Source organism: Chenopodium album, chromosome 6, assembly GCF_948465745.1.
Source record: "Chenopodium album chromosome 6, dcCheAlbu1.1, whole genome shotgun sequence".
NCBI classification, from domain to species: Eukaryota; Viridiplantae; Streptophyta; class Magnoliopsida; order Caryophyllales; family Amaranthaceae; genus Chenopodium; species Chenopodium album.
In genome coordinates this window covers 28,420,540-28,436,416 of record NC_137839.1, presented here as the reverse complement: position 1 = coordinate 28,436,416, position 15,877 = coordinate 28,420,540, and the positions used below count along the sequence as shown (strand labels likewise).

Genomic DNA, 15,877 nt, shown 5'->3' with positions numbered 1-15,877 from the left:
TGCATATAGGTTGTCATCGGGGGAAAGAATCATCTATAGGAAGAGAATCCTTACCCTCATCATACTTGATACGTGACAAGTGGTCTGCCACTACGTTCTCTGCTCCCTTTTTATCTTTTATCTCAATATTTAAATCTTGGAGCAAAAGAACCCAACGGGGTAGCCTAGGCTTTGATTCCGCCTTAGCTATCAAGTACTTCAAAGCTGCATGGTCAGTAAAAACAATGACTTTATAACCAACAAGATATGATTTAAATTTTTCTAAAGCATATATGACAGCAAGAAACTCCTTCTCCGTAGTGGCATAATTAACTTGGGCTTCATCCAAAGTTTTGCTTGCATAATAAATAGCATGCAAAACTTTGTTCTTTCTTTGTCCGAGCACGGCTCCTAGTGCAAAGTCACTTGCATCACACATAATCTCGAAAGGTAGATTCCAATCGGGAGCACATATGATGGGTGCCGATATCAAAGCCTGCTTAGTCCTGGTAAAAGCCTCAAGACACTCGTCAGTAAAAATAAAAGGGGCATCCTTGAGTAAAAGTTGAGTCAGTGGTTTAGCAATTTTAGAAAAGTCTTTGATAAAGCGACGATAAAACCCCGCATGACCTAAGAAACTTCTAACTCCCTTAACATTAACTGGGGGAGGTAATTGCTCAATCACTGAAATCTTAGCTTTATCTACTTGTATGCCCTTATCAGATACAATGTGACCTAGAACTACTCCCTCTGTCACCATAAAGTGACATTTCTCCCAGTTTAGCACCAAATTGCATTCTTCACATCGTTTCAAAATTTTAGCGAGATTTATTAAACATGAATCAAATGAAGAACCATACACGCTAAAATCATCCCTAAAGACTTCCATAATAGACTCTATGAAATCAGAAAAAATGCTCATCATGGAACGTTGAAAGGTAGCGGGGGAATTACATAAACCAAAGGGCATCCTACGATATGCAAAAGTACCATAAGGGCATGTAAAGGTAGTCTTTTCCTGATCTTCAGGGTGAATTGCAATTTAGAAAAATCCCAAATACCCATCCAAATAGCAAAAGAACTTATGATTAGCTAACCTCTCAAGCATTTGATCTATAAAGGGGAGGGGGAAGTGGTCCTTTTTAGTGGCGGTATTTAATCTACGATAATCAATGCACATACGCCACCCTGTTACAGTTCTAGTGGGGATTAATTCATTTTTCTCATTTGTAATCACAGTCATCCCACCTTTTTTTAGGCATTACCTGCACAGAAATAGGATAGATAATACATGCATCGAGTAATTTCATAACCTCTTTCTTGACTACTTCCTGCATAAGGATTCAATCTTCTCTGGGGTTGAATGCAGGACTTATAGTTATCCTCTAAATGTATCATGTGAATACAAAAGTTAGGGCTAATACCCTTGAGATCATCAATACTGTACCCAATTGCTTTCTTATGGGTTTGAAGAACCCCTAGAAGTTGGGAAGTTTGTAGTTCATCAAGTGCAGTACTGATGATCACGGGGTATAGTTCCTGCTCATCTAGAAAAATATATTTTAAGTGAGAAGGGAGAGGTTTTAGTTCAGGTTTCTTGACCTCTGCAGGTTTCGATTCCTGAACTAAATTTACTACCTTCATTGTCTCTTTGGGGTCTAACTTTTTTAGGGAAAGAGCTCTTTCAATATCATGTACTTCATTACCCCAAACGCTTGCATTATCTGCAGATAAATTCCCACAAAGAATTTCCTCTAGGGGATCCCTTGCAAGAACCTGTGGCAAGTTATCTTCACAAATATCATCCATTATATCAATTACATCAATAAGACAATAATTTTCCTATAGCATAGGTCCTTTCAAAACTTTCTCTAAATTAAAAGTAACATTATCATCACCAACAGAAAGGGTTAGTTTACCATTTTTTACATCAATAATGGCTCCTGCAGTATTGAGGAAAGGCCTACCTAATATAATGGGAATTTGTGTATCCTCAGCCATATTTAAAACAATAAAATAAACAGGGATAAAAAATTTACCAACTCTGACAGGGACATCCTCTAAAATATCTAGAGGGTATTTTACAGAACGATCTGCCATTTGCAAAGTTATATTAGTAACTTTTAAATCACCCATATTAAGTTTAGCACAAACAGACGATGGCATCACACTGACACTGGCACCCAAATCACACAAAGCTTTATCAATAAAAACATTCCCTATATGACAAGGGATAGAAAAACTACCTAGATCCTTTAATTTAGGAGGGGATTTATTTTGCAATAAGGCACTACATTCCTCTGTAAAAGCTACAATTTCTACCTCATTAAAGGCCCTTTTCCTAGTCAGAATGTCTTTCATAAATTTAGCATATGCAGGAATCTGAGTGATTAAATCAGTGAAAGGAACTGTTACCTGCAAGTTTTTCACAACCTCCAAGAGCTTACCGAATTGTTTATCAAACTTACTCTTCAATTGTCTATTAGGGAACGGTAGTTTGATAACTGGGCTCTGCACATCTCCTCCTTTATTCGGAGATTTACCCTGCAAAGAAACATTAGAAGGGTTAGTATCTGTTTGTAGCCCTGCAGGGTTAGCAGGATGAGCGTTTGGTATAGAGGAATCTGGATCAGGAACTGGTCCATGTTCCTTTGGCATAGGAGGTCCATCATAATGTGAACCACTCCTTAGAGTGATTGCATTGGCATGATCTGTGGGATGGATTGGTTGTGATGGTAGAGCTCCCTGCTGATGGGTTTGTAGGGTAGATGAAAGTTGTGCAATTTGATTATCCATGATTTTATTATGAGCTAAAATTGAATCAATTTGCGTATCCCTAATCTCCATATGATTTTTCATGTTGGTAAGCATTGCTTTAATTTCTATCATAGCAGGGTCAGAAGATGATGAGGGTTGTGCTTGGTTTTTTTGGCCAAAATTAGGATGGTAATATTTCTGCTGTGGTGGAGGTTGTTGTTGTGGTTGTTGTGAAGGTGGAGGGTTTTGTACATTGGTACTCCGTTAATAAAGATATGGATGATTCCGGAAACCAGGATTATAAGAGTTGAAATATGGGTTATTTTTCCTATAGGTTTGGAAGGCATTAACTTGTTCCATGGAACTCCTACAATCTTGCTCCCAATGCCCTACAATTCAACAATTTTCATAAAAAGCTTCATTGTTAGCAACAGCAGAAACATTAGTTACAGAGTTAGGAGTACCAGTAAGATTATCTAGTTTCTGACAAATAGATGTTAATTGAGCTTGCAAAAAGGATACGGAATCAACATTGTGTTTTCCTTTATTTGCAAACCCTCTCGGATTCCCGTATTGGGAATTGTGTACTGTCATATCTTCGATAACCTGTCCGGCATCGTCCACATTTAAATTCATGAATCTCCCACTAGCTGCAGAATCTAGAACTGATCTAGATGAATTTCTAAGTCCATTATAGAAAGCTTGTATCAGTTGCCATTGTGCCAGATTGTGGTGGGGGAATTCTTTCTGTAGATCCTTGAACCTCTCCCAAGCCTCATATAAAATTTCATCGGCCTCTTGAGCGAATTTCTGAATAGCACTCCTTAGTACAACTGTTCTCTCTGCAGGGTAATATTTATTATAAAAATTCAAGGCAAGAGTTTCCCAGTCAGTAATACCAAGTGCAGTTCTATTCAAACCATTAAACCATAATTTAGCTTTTCCACATAATGAAAAGGGAAAAAGAATCTCCCTGATTTGGTCCTGCGTGACCCCGGCTTGTCTAATGGTGTTGCAATATTGGCAGAAATCTGCAATGTGAAGATTAGGATCTTCACCCTTAGCTCCACTAAATTGCTTCCTCTCTATCATTGTGATAAATTGGGGCTTGATTTCAAATTGTACTCCATCTAGGGCCGGAGTGGGAGTAAGGTGTGGAAAATCTGTGAGCTTTGGCTGCGAGTAGTCACTGAGCTTCTTTTGAGCCGTCATCTCTGATTCTGTACTTGAAGGAATTTCTGAGTCACTAGAATCAGTTGGAGGGTCTCTTTGATTATTGTTTTCCTCAGAACCCGCCAGGATTTGTCTATAAAGATTCCTTTGCCTATGAAACGAGCGCTCGATCTCTGGATCGAATGGGATGTAACCTGATCTGGAACACCTGGGCATAAACAAGGAACTAAAAGACAAATATGAGAATTTCCTCAAAGAACTAACGTTCTCTGAGACAAGAGGGGATAAACAAAAAATAATCAGAAAATAAATATAAAACCGTTTCCCCGGCATTGGCGCCAAATTTTGACAGGCTCAAGTCGTATTCAGCTAAGCAAAAATAAAACCTAAATCCACTAACTATGTAGATAGGGAAGAAGGTTCAAACCACAGGGAAACAAGTCAATTTATTCCTAATTAATTAGAAGCAATCTAAATTATCGAGTAACCAAATTATTATAAAAAGGTAATTAAACTACTAAAGGTAAGAGTATGAAGGGAGTAAAATAAGAGGTAAATCAATGAAGGAAAAACCTAGGGCATAGGTTCACCAATAAACAATATTCCAGGGTAAATCATAATAAGCAATCATCAATGCATCAATTAGACAGATTATAAATGGCTTTCGCTACGTATTACAATCACAGGGTTAGTTTACCGATATTAAATCTCATCTCTCGAATCTCGACTTAACCATTTATAAATTAGCCCGCCTATTGAAACTAAGCCTAAACATCAATTATCATCTCTCGAATATCGAATCAATATTGCTAAACTCATACAATTAAATCTGGCCAAACCTAATTGCATAGCATTAAATCAATCAATAGGAAAATAATCAAGCATTGATAATCAACAATCACAAATTACCCCTTCATATTATTTGTTAGATCCCCATAAACCCTAGAAATAAAACTACTCACGCATAATTAAATCTAAACTAATTAAAACAATAAAATAAGACATGATGAAAGAATTAAAGAAAATAACTGAAATTAAAGAGAAGAAATTGTTACCAAAAGTAATCTGGATTAAGGAATGGAATTAAGAACAAAGTTGAGAGAATTTTAGAGAGACAAAATATTCTAAGTAGAGAGAGAAAGTCTAAAAGAGAAGGTAAATCAAAATTACGTACAAAAATCGTACTTAAACATCCCTAAAACAAATCCTAATTGAAAACTAAAATCTCGGCAATCAGATGCCTCCAAAAACACGCGCCCGATCGGGCGAAGGGCCACCCGATCGGGCCCGCCTTTTTCTTCAAGGTCTTCCTGGGCAGCCGCGCCCGATCGAGCTAATGCTCACCCGATCGGGCGCGCCTTTTGCTGGTGCCCTCTTCTGCGCGCCAACCCAATCGGGCGCAAGCTTGTCGGATCGGGCACGGTCTTCTCCTCGAGGCTTGGACTTCGATTGGGCTTGATTCTTCGGCTCAATCCAAATTTCCTATTCGGGTCTTGAATACTCGGTCCAAATGCCCCGGTATCATACACCGTGCCCTTAATCACCGGCTCTAACCGGTCCTGGGCTTCAAAGATGGTCGTGTCCTCCCAATGCTCGTAGTTGCTCCATGAAAAACCCGTAAAACGCTCCAAATGTGAAATTTCCTACAAAACTCAAGCAAAACTACAAAAACACTAGAAAACACCAATTAGTAATAAAAGTGGCTCTAAAGAGCCAAAAACACTACTAATTATGACCAAGGGACGGGGGTAAAACACTATATAAATTGGACACATCACTAAACTGAAAAAAAAATGCTGAAGATGCAAGTGTAGACTACTGTATTATTCAGGCATGGAGATCTGATTTTGATAATTCTGATAAGCAACCTATTCCTTTGCCAAAATTAGAGGTTTGGTTGGTGGAGGGGAGGAATTTAAAAGGTATTTTGTCATTCATGTTATGTCTAGCGTTTTAGCTCCTAATACTAATAGGATTGCTTCGTTGAAGTTGCTAAAGGATGTTGAAGAAGTTGATGAAATCAAAACTTTTGCTTGGTGTTCTTATGTTTTGAAGAAGTTAAAGAAATTTGTTTATAACTATAACAATGATCCAGCTGCTCAAAATGTTAGTGGATGTTTGGTGCTTTTGCAAATTCTGTACTTTCATCGATTAAATTTTCAAGGAGTAAAGGAGAGTAGTAGCATTCCTTTGATTCAGCATTGGACAGATGCTAAGATTAAAATTTGGATTAATTTGGAGATTAAAGCTGGTGGTTTTGGACAGGGACCATTGGATACTACTACGTATCCTGTGTCACATGCTCCTGTTAGTCAATCTGCTGCTGTTAAGCGACCTATTACTTTGGGATTGCTCAGGGTGGTGTAAGAATTGGTGGACGTTCTTCAAGTGGTACAATTGGCCGCTTTGTTCAATTTGAGCTTCCAAAAGGTGTGATGACTGATGAAAAAATAAAAGAAATTTCAACTGATGTAAGTGTGTTTTTTTATGTGTAAAAGTTACCGTTTATGTGCATAAAAGTTTCGTTCTATGTTTACAAAAGTAACCTTTTATGTGATCAAAAGTTACCCTTTTTGTGCACTAAAGTTACCTTTTCTGTGCATTAAAGTTACTCTTTTTGTGCACTAAAGTTTCCCTAAATATTCAGTTTCGGTTACTTTTTTTTATTATTTTTCTTTATCATATTTGTTTAATTCTTTATTTGTTTCTATGGTTTGTAGGCTATTCATGAATCATTTCTTTTGCTTAAAAGAAATATGGATGTTCTATCAAGTGTTCTGGCAAATGGTTCTAAAACCTTGGGTGATTTGGTTTCCAATGTTCTTTCTGAAATAATTGTTTCATTATCTTGAGAGGATCCTGTTCCAGTTTCTCAAACTCAACAGTTACCCTCTGATCCTCTTTATCATAAGCTTATATATGGTCTTATTGAAGAGTGCGTGTATTAAGCTGAAGTTTGCACATGAGTTGTTTCATGAAGCGTGTGGTGGTAAACAACATAATAAGGATGAAAATGCTGATGAAGTTGTTCCTGAAGTTAATGCTGATGTTGATGGTAGAGTTATTGAAAATGTTTCTGATCGTGATGTTAATGAGGATCAGGGAGGAGGAGTTAATGAAAATGTTTCTGTATCTAAAGAAGTTGTTTCCGAGCGTATTATCAGATCGAATAAAGCTTTATACTCAGTTAAATGTGGGCCATTAGGTCAGAATGTGCCTATTGTTACTCTTTTTTTGAAGGCTCATGCTTGGATTTTCAATGGTTTGCCTTGGTTACATTTGGAAGTTCTTGATTATTGTTTGCTGAAGGATGAATCAATGCATAGGAAGTTAAATGTCATTTTCTATGAGTATTATTTTTTTTTCCCCTTTTTTTTTCCTTTTTTTTTAAAATTGTGATCTTCTTTTTTATTGTGCAGTGAGAATCTTATGACATTTGAAATGAATTTTCTAATTTCAAGAGAAGATATGGTGTCCCTTAATGCTCCTCTTCAGATTCGATGGTGCATTGTTGATTGCTTTGCTTTGTATGTGAATGAGAGAGCTTGTTTTGAGTCTTCTGGTCCTCGAAGATTCTTTTTTTGTTAGAGGCAAAGTGTAAGTAACTTGATTTTTCTTATATTTAAACACATTCACTTTATATTTTTATGTAAACAAGATCTTATACTTTAATAGTTTGCGTTGTTGCATGTTTGTGAAAACGTTGGCCGACGTGACAGTTCAAGTGTTGTTAACAATTTGCACGGTGTATGGGAAGAGTGGGTCAGGTACGACAATCTTGAATGTGATATAATGGATGCTAAACTGGTATGCTTCATGCTAAACTAATATAATACCCTTTAAAAAGAGTTATATTCCTATTCTGTAAAAGGATTTGTCTAAATTACTTTTAATAATTTTTCTATTTCAGATCTATATTCCAATTCTTATTGAGAATCACTATATTTTGTTTGTTCTTGATCATTCAAAAGAGTTGGTCTATTATCTTGCCAATATTATTTGGCGTGATTCTAGTCTTGGATCCATGAAAGATTTGTTTGCTCAAGTGGTATGTTTCTGGCTAAAAGGGTAACTTTTTTTAGTTAAAAGGGTCACTTTTTGCAGTTAAAAGGGTTACTTTTAGCTTTAGGTTTTAACCTTTTTTTTTTATTCAATGTATTCTAAACTTTTGTATTTTTTTTATTAGTGTGATCAATTTGGTGCTTTTCTTGGCAAAAGAAATCACCTTAAGATTTCTCAGATACCTTCTCATCGCTTTGAAATTGTTGAGTTAGAATGGAGAAAGTATAAGGTTGACAATTTGGACTGTGGGGTCTTTGTCATGTATCACATGCTCCATTTTGTTGGTGAGCCATTCAAATTAAATAATCTCAAAACAATAATTATTCATCTATCTATCTTTTGTTTTTGCCTTTCTGTTTTATTAATTTCATATTGATAATTTTTTTTTCTTCTGCTGTGAGGTTGCTGGAAGAATATTTTTGCGTGAAGAGATTTGTACCACACTTGTATTGTGTGATTTGAATGAATCTAGAGCTGATGTCTTGTCAGAAGTAGCCAAGTTCAGTGAGAGAAAGAAAGATGCTGCTTATGTTGAGGCAGTTGAAGCAAGATTAAAGGTTGCAGCTGTTGAGAAGAAAAAATAAGAAGTTGAAGAAAGAAAAAAGATAGCAGAAGGACAAGCAAAGGCTGAGGCACAAGAAGAAAAGCCCAAAGACAAAAGGGAAAGAAAAGCAAACAAAGAAGTACACTCCTTCCAAAGACTGAAATGCTTTTTAGTGATTAGGTGTAGAAATATTTTTTGAAAACTTAATGTATGTGCATACATCAATTGCAATGATGTAATTAAATCTTCTATGGTATAGTGTTTGGTGTGTGTGTGTGTGTGTGTTTTTTTTTTTTTTTTTTTTTTTTTTGAAAATTGAATGTATTTTTTGGATGCTTTGTTTTGAAAACCGAATGTATGTGCATACATTACGTAATTTGAAATTTTATTTTGTACATATTTTAATTGTGAATTTATGCATTAAAAGGGACAAACACTTGATGTAGGTAAAAAGTGCTACTTCATACAGGTAAAAGGTTCAATCCAGTTTTTTATGGGTTATTTTAGTTTATAAAAGGGTAGTGTGTTATGCATGAAAAGGGTTACTTTTTTGGGTAAAAAGGGTAACTGTTTCATTCTAGTGAAAACTGGAAGCACCTTAAAGGGTAACTTTTTGCATTAAAAAGGATCACTTTATGCACTAAAAAGGGTAACTATTTCATTCTAGTAAAACTATGTCTATGCCCTTTTTTTTAAGCACCTACATTCAAAGTAAGTGGGTAACTTTATGCATCAAAAAGGGTCACTTTATACACTTAAAAGGGTCACTTTTGTTGGTAGAAAGGGAAACTAAACACATGCTAATTAAGTAATAAGAGCATCATTCAAATTTTAATAAAAAAAAATAAAGTATAACAATACAAAGTAATATAACAATGATAAAAAAAAAAAAGTTCTAAGGTAGTAATAAATTTTTCTACAAGAATCATATGTTTGGTGTCTTTGATCCAAATTCTGAATGAGGAGGTGGCAGTGTTGGTTTCCTTTTTCTCTTTCCTTTTTCAAGTCCTCCTTTTTCTCTCTTGCTTCTTCCTTTTGTTACATCTCTTTTTAATCAAGTATTGTTGGTACACTTGTGCTTGTACTGGATGTTGAAGATACATCATTGCTTTGAGTGTTGTCTGCCACATCAGGAATGTCAGAAGCAGCTTCTACACCTTTTTCTCTCTAAGCAGCAGTAGCAAGTAAGTCTTCCACCATTTTTAGACTATTTCTGAAGCTTTCTTCCATAAATGCTCCTGGCTCTTCATTTTCTTGACTCTTTAAGATTAGATTGTAGTATTTCCTCATCACTGTTTGCCTCCATGGTATATATGGTTGTGTAGGATCCTGACTCTTCAACCTATTCCATGTCTCTATTTTTGCAAACTTAGTCCATCTTTTTGTAACATACCTGTCTGGTATTCTTGTTATTGAATGTAGGTGTAGAATTCTGATGCAATGGTAACATAACCATCCAGACGCTTCAAAATTTTTGCAAGTACACCATATACTTTGGCTCTCTTGTATATAGTTTACTTGATGTGCATACCATGGCTTGTCTTCTAGGGTTACTTGATAAAGTAAGCATTCTTCAGTTGTCCCTATCATTTGAACAGTTGTTGCCATAGAGTATCCAAACTCCTCTTCAAAGTCTCGGAAGAGTGACAAAGTGAATACCTGTCCACCAAAATCATGACCTAGATTTAAGATGTCATATATTATGTGTTATTTACGAGCTTTTAAGTGAAATTTTTACCTATGCATCATGCTTTAGCATTCCAGAGAGTGGCAATGAAGTGAATGCTATTGACTTGCTACAGGTAAACTCATCATATTTCTTTATGCTTCTCCAACGATTGGTTGTCTTCTTGAATATGGTATAAAATTCTGTCAAGGTAGTTGCTTTACTTGCTTTGAATCCTATAGCATGATTAGTGATTTCACTTCTTTTTTATGACAAGATTCCTGTTGAAAAAAATCTCTACTAAGGGCAGGACACCATTTCTCTTTCAATTCGTACACTCTTTTGTACCAAGAGTGTGCTGTCAAGTTATATTTCTGCATCATTACCTGCCACTTTTCTTCAAATTCCTGTTCTTTCACACACCACTTTAAGCACTGGTTGAATGCATACTGGAACTCTTTGTCTTTTTTAGAGCCCCATATCTGGTTATTGCATTTTGTTCCAAATGCCAGATACAAAGTCTATATGCCTTGTATTGGGAAGCACCTACATTCAAAATTAGAGGGTCACTTTATGCGGTAAAAAGGGTCACTTTATGTATCAAAAAGGGTTACTTTTCAAACTAAATATAAACTTATTACTGTCACTTTATGCAGTAAATATAAACTTATTACCTGCTCAATTGCATTTGCCATTGCTTGATCCTGGTCAGTGAATATTGAATTTAGTGTTTTACCTCCATAGATTTCAAGAAGGTTTCTAGTAGCCACACAAATGATTCTATTTTTTCATCCCCAATAAAAACACATGCAAACGTACAACTATGCCAACGATTGTTTATGCCAACAAATGGAGCACCTATAAGATTATACCGATTGGTTCTGTATGTTGTATCAAAGACAAGAAAATCTCCATATATTCTATAGTCTTCTAGCATAATCGAATCTCTTCAAAATATATTGGAAATTCTACCTTCATTGTCAAACTTCACTCTAAAAAAGAAGTTTGGATCTTCTGATTGTTCTTGATTTAAAAGGTTCAAAAGTTTGTGCATCTCCAGCCTCAATTTGCTCCATTCTTAACATTGAACAGAAATTTAGGTGATCTACAACACTATGCCCTATATTCTGTTCTCCTCCAGCTTCAGTAGCCATGTAATTGTAACTGTCCATTATAGTCAAACCTAAAGATTTCATTGTTTTGATTGCTTTAGCTTTTTCTTTTGTCATTTTTCTTTTAGAACGATGCAAGCTAAGTAATGCCACTATGACCTTGTTAGTTCGTGGCTATGTTGTATTACATGTGACACCACCTCAACCTCTCCTTCTTTATTTAGTTTTTCTCTTATGCTTGCCTTCCAATCAGATCGTGTGATAGCTACTTGTCTTTGCTTTCTTACTTTCACATTTACATTCTCTATCTTCATCAATCATTTCAACCAATTTTGTTTTCTTGTCACTTGAATTTCTTTTTCCTTCAGCAGAACACACATAATATTTTTTACTCACTATCTTTGTCTTTGTGATGTATCTAGTTGTATGTTTTTTAATTGAAAACCCGATTATAGTGTAATACCCCGTATTTTCATACGTATTTTCTAATTAATTAATAAAGAATTATTTTATAAAAGGGTATTTTAGTAAATTTAGTATTTGGAGCCAAAATAATATTTGAATTTTGGCGCCAAACGTATTTTGAAAATTAATCATTTATTTTGGATAAGATTTATTATCCATTTATCCTATTTTAAAACTGGATTATTTACATATTTCGAATATTTTAATTAAAGAAAAATAATATTTTATTAATTAATTTATTATGGCCGAAATTTTCCAATAATAGCTAGGATTTTCGGATTTTCCATGTATGGAAAATCTGGTTTTTCTTAGTTATTTATTGGTAAATAATTGGTATTTAATTAATTAATTAATTATTATTCTATATTATTTATACAATTATTTTATTCCTTAAAAACCGAGCAAAATATTCCTAAATATATCTAGAAGAATCCGAAAATTAGAGCTATGGTAAGATCCATATTTTTGGCCCTCATGAAATATTTTGGGGGAATTTAATTGGTAAAATTATATTTTTAATTATCTCCCAAAATCTCCTATTTTCCTTAATTCTAATTCTCCATCTTTTTAATATCCAATCATCATATTTTCTTGCCATTCATTCTTCTTAATTATTCCCCAAGTAATTCTAATTTCCTTATTATTTTTCATGACATACATACCTTCCATATTCAATTATACACAATCACTTTAATATCCAAACTTTCCTTAATTCTTTAATTTTACTCACTTCTCCAAGTAATCCCTTAAACCTACTTACCATAATTCTACCCAAATTCTCTTGCCATAATTCTTGCATGAGCTAGCCTATAAATAACCCTTCATACGTCTCATATTCTTCACACCAAAAACCTAATTCTCTTCTTCTGTCTTCTTCTTTTCCCTAAACATTTTCATACTTTTCTTCTCCTCTTTTCATACAAATATTATCCCGTTTATCTTTGAAGCCAGTTTTCTGGCACTTCAGTTTTTGGGGTATTGATGTTTCAAAAAAGATTGTTCCTCTCGAAAAGTCCTTGAGTTTAGGCTCAAAAGCACCCAATTCGGAGTTAAGGATTTATGGCTTCTGCAAGTTCTGCCTATTCTTTCTAACGAACATTCAATTCTCTTTAAACCTATTCCTTTATCTTCTTTATTGTTAGTTTTCCAAAATACAAATACCTATTTAAAAGCTATAATTATATAAAATTATTTTTTAAAAGAGTTATATAGTCCATGCACATTAGATTTGAGTTTATGTTGTGATAACCTTATGGTTATGTTATTTGCAAGGTGTATTCGTGATTGAACTTTGAAAGTGCGAAGTGTTGATCAAGGTTCTTGAGGTTCTTTTTGTGTGGTTTTTCTAGCAAGGATCAAGGTACGTTTAGGTGACTAGATACCTTTGAAAGTGATTGGTTTGAATAACATGTTTTACATGATTTGATTGGCGATTGACTTAAATTGATTTGAATTATGATTTTGAAATAAATTAGGTTTGAAAGTATTGATTTTAATAAAATTATTTTGAATGATTGATTTTTAAATCATGTTTTGAATGGTTTGGATTACTTATCGTGTTTACATAAAGGAATTGATTTTAAAAGGTTTGTTGAATTAAATAAAGCTTTTTCAAGGAAGAGTTGTTGATTTTGAAAAGTTATTAATATGAGATTTTATTCTCAAGTATTTGTTTACAAGGTTTGATTTTTAAAGCATGTGTAACTAATTAAAAAGGATTTTTAATTATATTGGAACTATTGGATATTAATTAAAATGATTTATTGAACCATTGAATTATTATTATTAATGCTTTATAAGCATGTTAGTAATCCCACTATGTGGAATTGGTTTATTGATAAGGCCTTGGACTTTGTATGACCCCGGTCTTTCCTCAAGAATAGCCTTGTAACATAAGGAGACTAGCTTGGGGGGTGTTCACACTTGGGTGAGGAATTGGATTAAAAGGAATTGGTTCTTAATAAAGGAATTGGTTTTATTAACTACTATTTTGAATATGAATCATTGGAATCGGTTTTGGAATAATGAGTTTTAAACTTATTGGATTAATTATTGGAATTGGTTTTAAAAACATGTTTGCAAATAAATTGAGTTTACACTATATATCTTGCACTTATTGTACTTAGCATACTTTGCTAATCCGTATTTCTTATTTGTTTTGGTTCGCCCTGTTTACCGTAATGGTAAGCAGTGTTGACTATTTTCATGTGGAGTCATGAATGAGCATATGGGAGTCCCGGGATTTGCTTCACCTAGTTTAGGAATGTTGATCTTGTCTTTATTTTGAGTACTCATAACAATGTTACTATTTTTATAAGTATTAATAAAAGAAAGTTGAGTTTCCGCTGCAAGTTTTGTTGTTGAGTTAAGTATTTTGAGTAGCCTTGCATAATCACGTGGCGGTAATATGCCCAAGTCTATCTCTACGACATAATTATACGTATTATACTAGTATTGCCGTATAGGGAGATTTGAAGGTGTTACATATAGCTGCATGCTTTTCATACAATTCCAAGATTTCTTCAAAAGTTTGTCTTACCACACCAACAAATATAATGATCCTCTAAGATCTAAACTAGAAGCATCAATTGGATTTGCTTCTATGATTTAATACTGTCATATCATATAAGCAGTAGCAGCATATTATTATGTTTAAAATTTGCCAGTTACTACCGCAAGTTAATACTACTTTGTAAATTACTACCGCAAATTAAAAAAGTTGTGAATTACTACCGCAAAAAATTTTAAGATGTTGCGATTACTACCAAACCCCCATTAAACCCAACTATGACGTCATTATATCACTTTAACCCATGGTTAAAGCCCTTAACCATGACGTCATTATATCCCTAAACCATTTTCTTTTTTTTTTTTTTTGGGGGGGGGGGGGTCTGGTTAAAGCCCTTAACCATGGTCAAACACGGGTTAAAGGGATATAATGACATCATAGTTGGGTTTAATGGGGGTTTGGTAGTAATCGCAACATCTTAAAAATTTTTGCGGTAGTAATTCACAACTTTTTTAATTTGCGGTAGTAATTTACAAAGTGGTATTAACTTGCAGTAGTAATTGACAAATTATCCTTAAAGAAATACTATGTTTTACATGGGTCACCGTTATGCATAAAAAGGGTTACTTTTATGCATAAAAAGGATCACCTTTATGCATAAAAAGGGTTATGTTTATGTATAATAAGGATCACTTTTATGCATAATATAGGTCAACTTTATGTATAAAAAGGGTTACGTTTTATCATAATAAGGGTGACCTTTATGCATAAAAAGGGTCACCTTTATGCATAATAATTACATAAAAGGGACAAACACTTGAAGTAGGTAAAAAGAGTTATTTCATGCAGGTAAAAGGTTCAATTCAGTTTTGGGAAATTCTCAATGGTAACCACGTATTATTGCTTATTCTCAATGGTAGCCAATTTTTTTTTTCGATTCTCAATGGTAGCCTCCAACTTTTTAAAAGTTTCAATTGTAACCTCATTTATAAACTTCCGTTACATTTATGTTAAATCTAACCTTATTTCAAACCAAGGTTAACTTTTTTTAAAATAAAAATAAATAAAATACAAGTAAAAATAATACAAACATAAAATAAATAAAAAATAAAACAACCCTCCACACCAGCTACCAACCCTTTCCCCAATCTCCTCCACCGCCAATTTTACCCCAGCCCTTAACCAAGACCCGACCCCAATCATCTTCTTCCCCCACCCCCTCTGATTTTCAAGCTCGAGCTAAGTCAACAATGGCGATACTCATGACTGAAGTAACCGCCGAAATTGTCTCACGCTAACCCGTTAAATCACTTCTACGCTTCCAATGCATTTGCAAATTGTAGAAATCCTTAATCAATTTCCCCAATTTCATCAAACTTCAACTCAATCAAGCCCTAATTTCCAACTCCGAATCGAATGCTAAAGACGAAGACGACCTTATTTGGGTTGCTATCGAACGATTACCTTCTTTTAGACGATCAAATTTTTCTGAATATTCATCGAGATGATGACTGTGGTGGCGTGTGAGTTTCTGCCATTAATGTCCCCAAGTTTGAACGGAACCATCGCGAGTGCATTTGGGGGTGTGGGTGAAGGGGGATGTGTTTGAA

General features: G+C 34.4%; 1 non-coding gene across 1 annotated transcript; it reads left to right on the top strand.

Annotated features, from left to right (window-relative positions):
* Window positions 1-3,460: 3,460 nt before the first annotated feature.
* On the top strand, window positions 3,461-3,567 carry LOC145637563 (small nucleolar RNA R71). Its single transcript, XR_014114334.1, has one exon. It is a non-coding gene; the product is annotated as a small nucleolar RNA R71 (small nucleolar RNA).
* The last annotated feature ends 12,310 nt before the right edge of the window (window positions 3,568-15,877 follow it).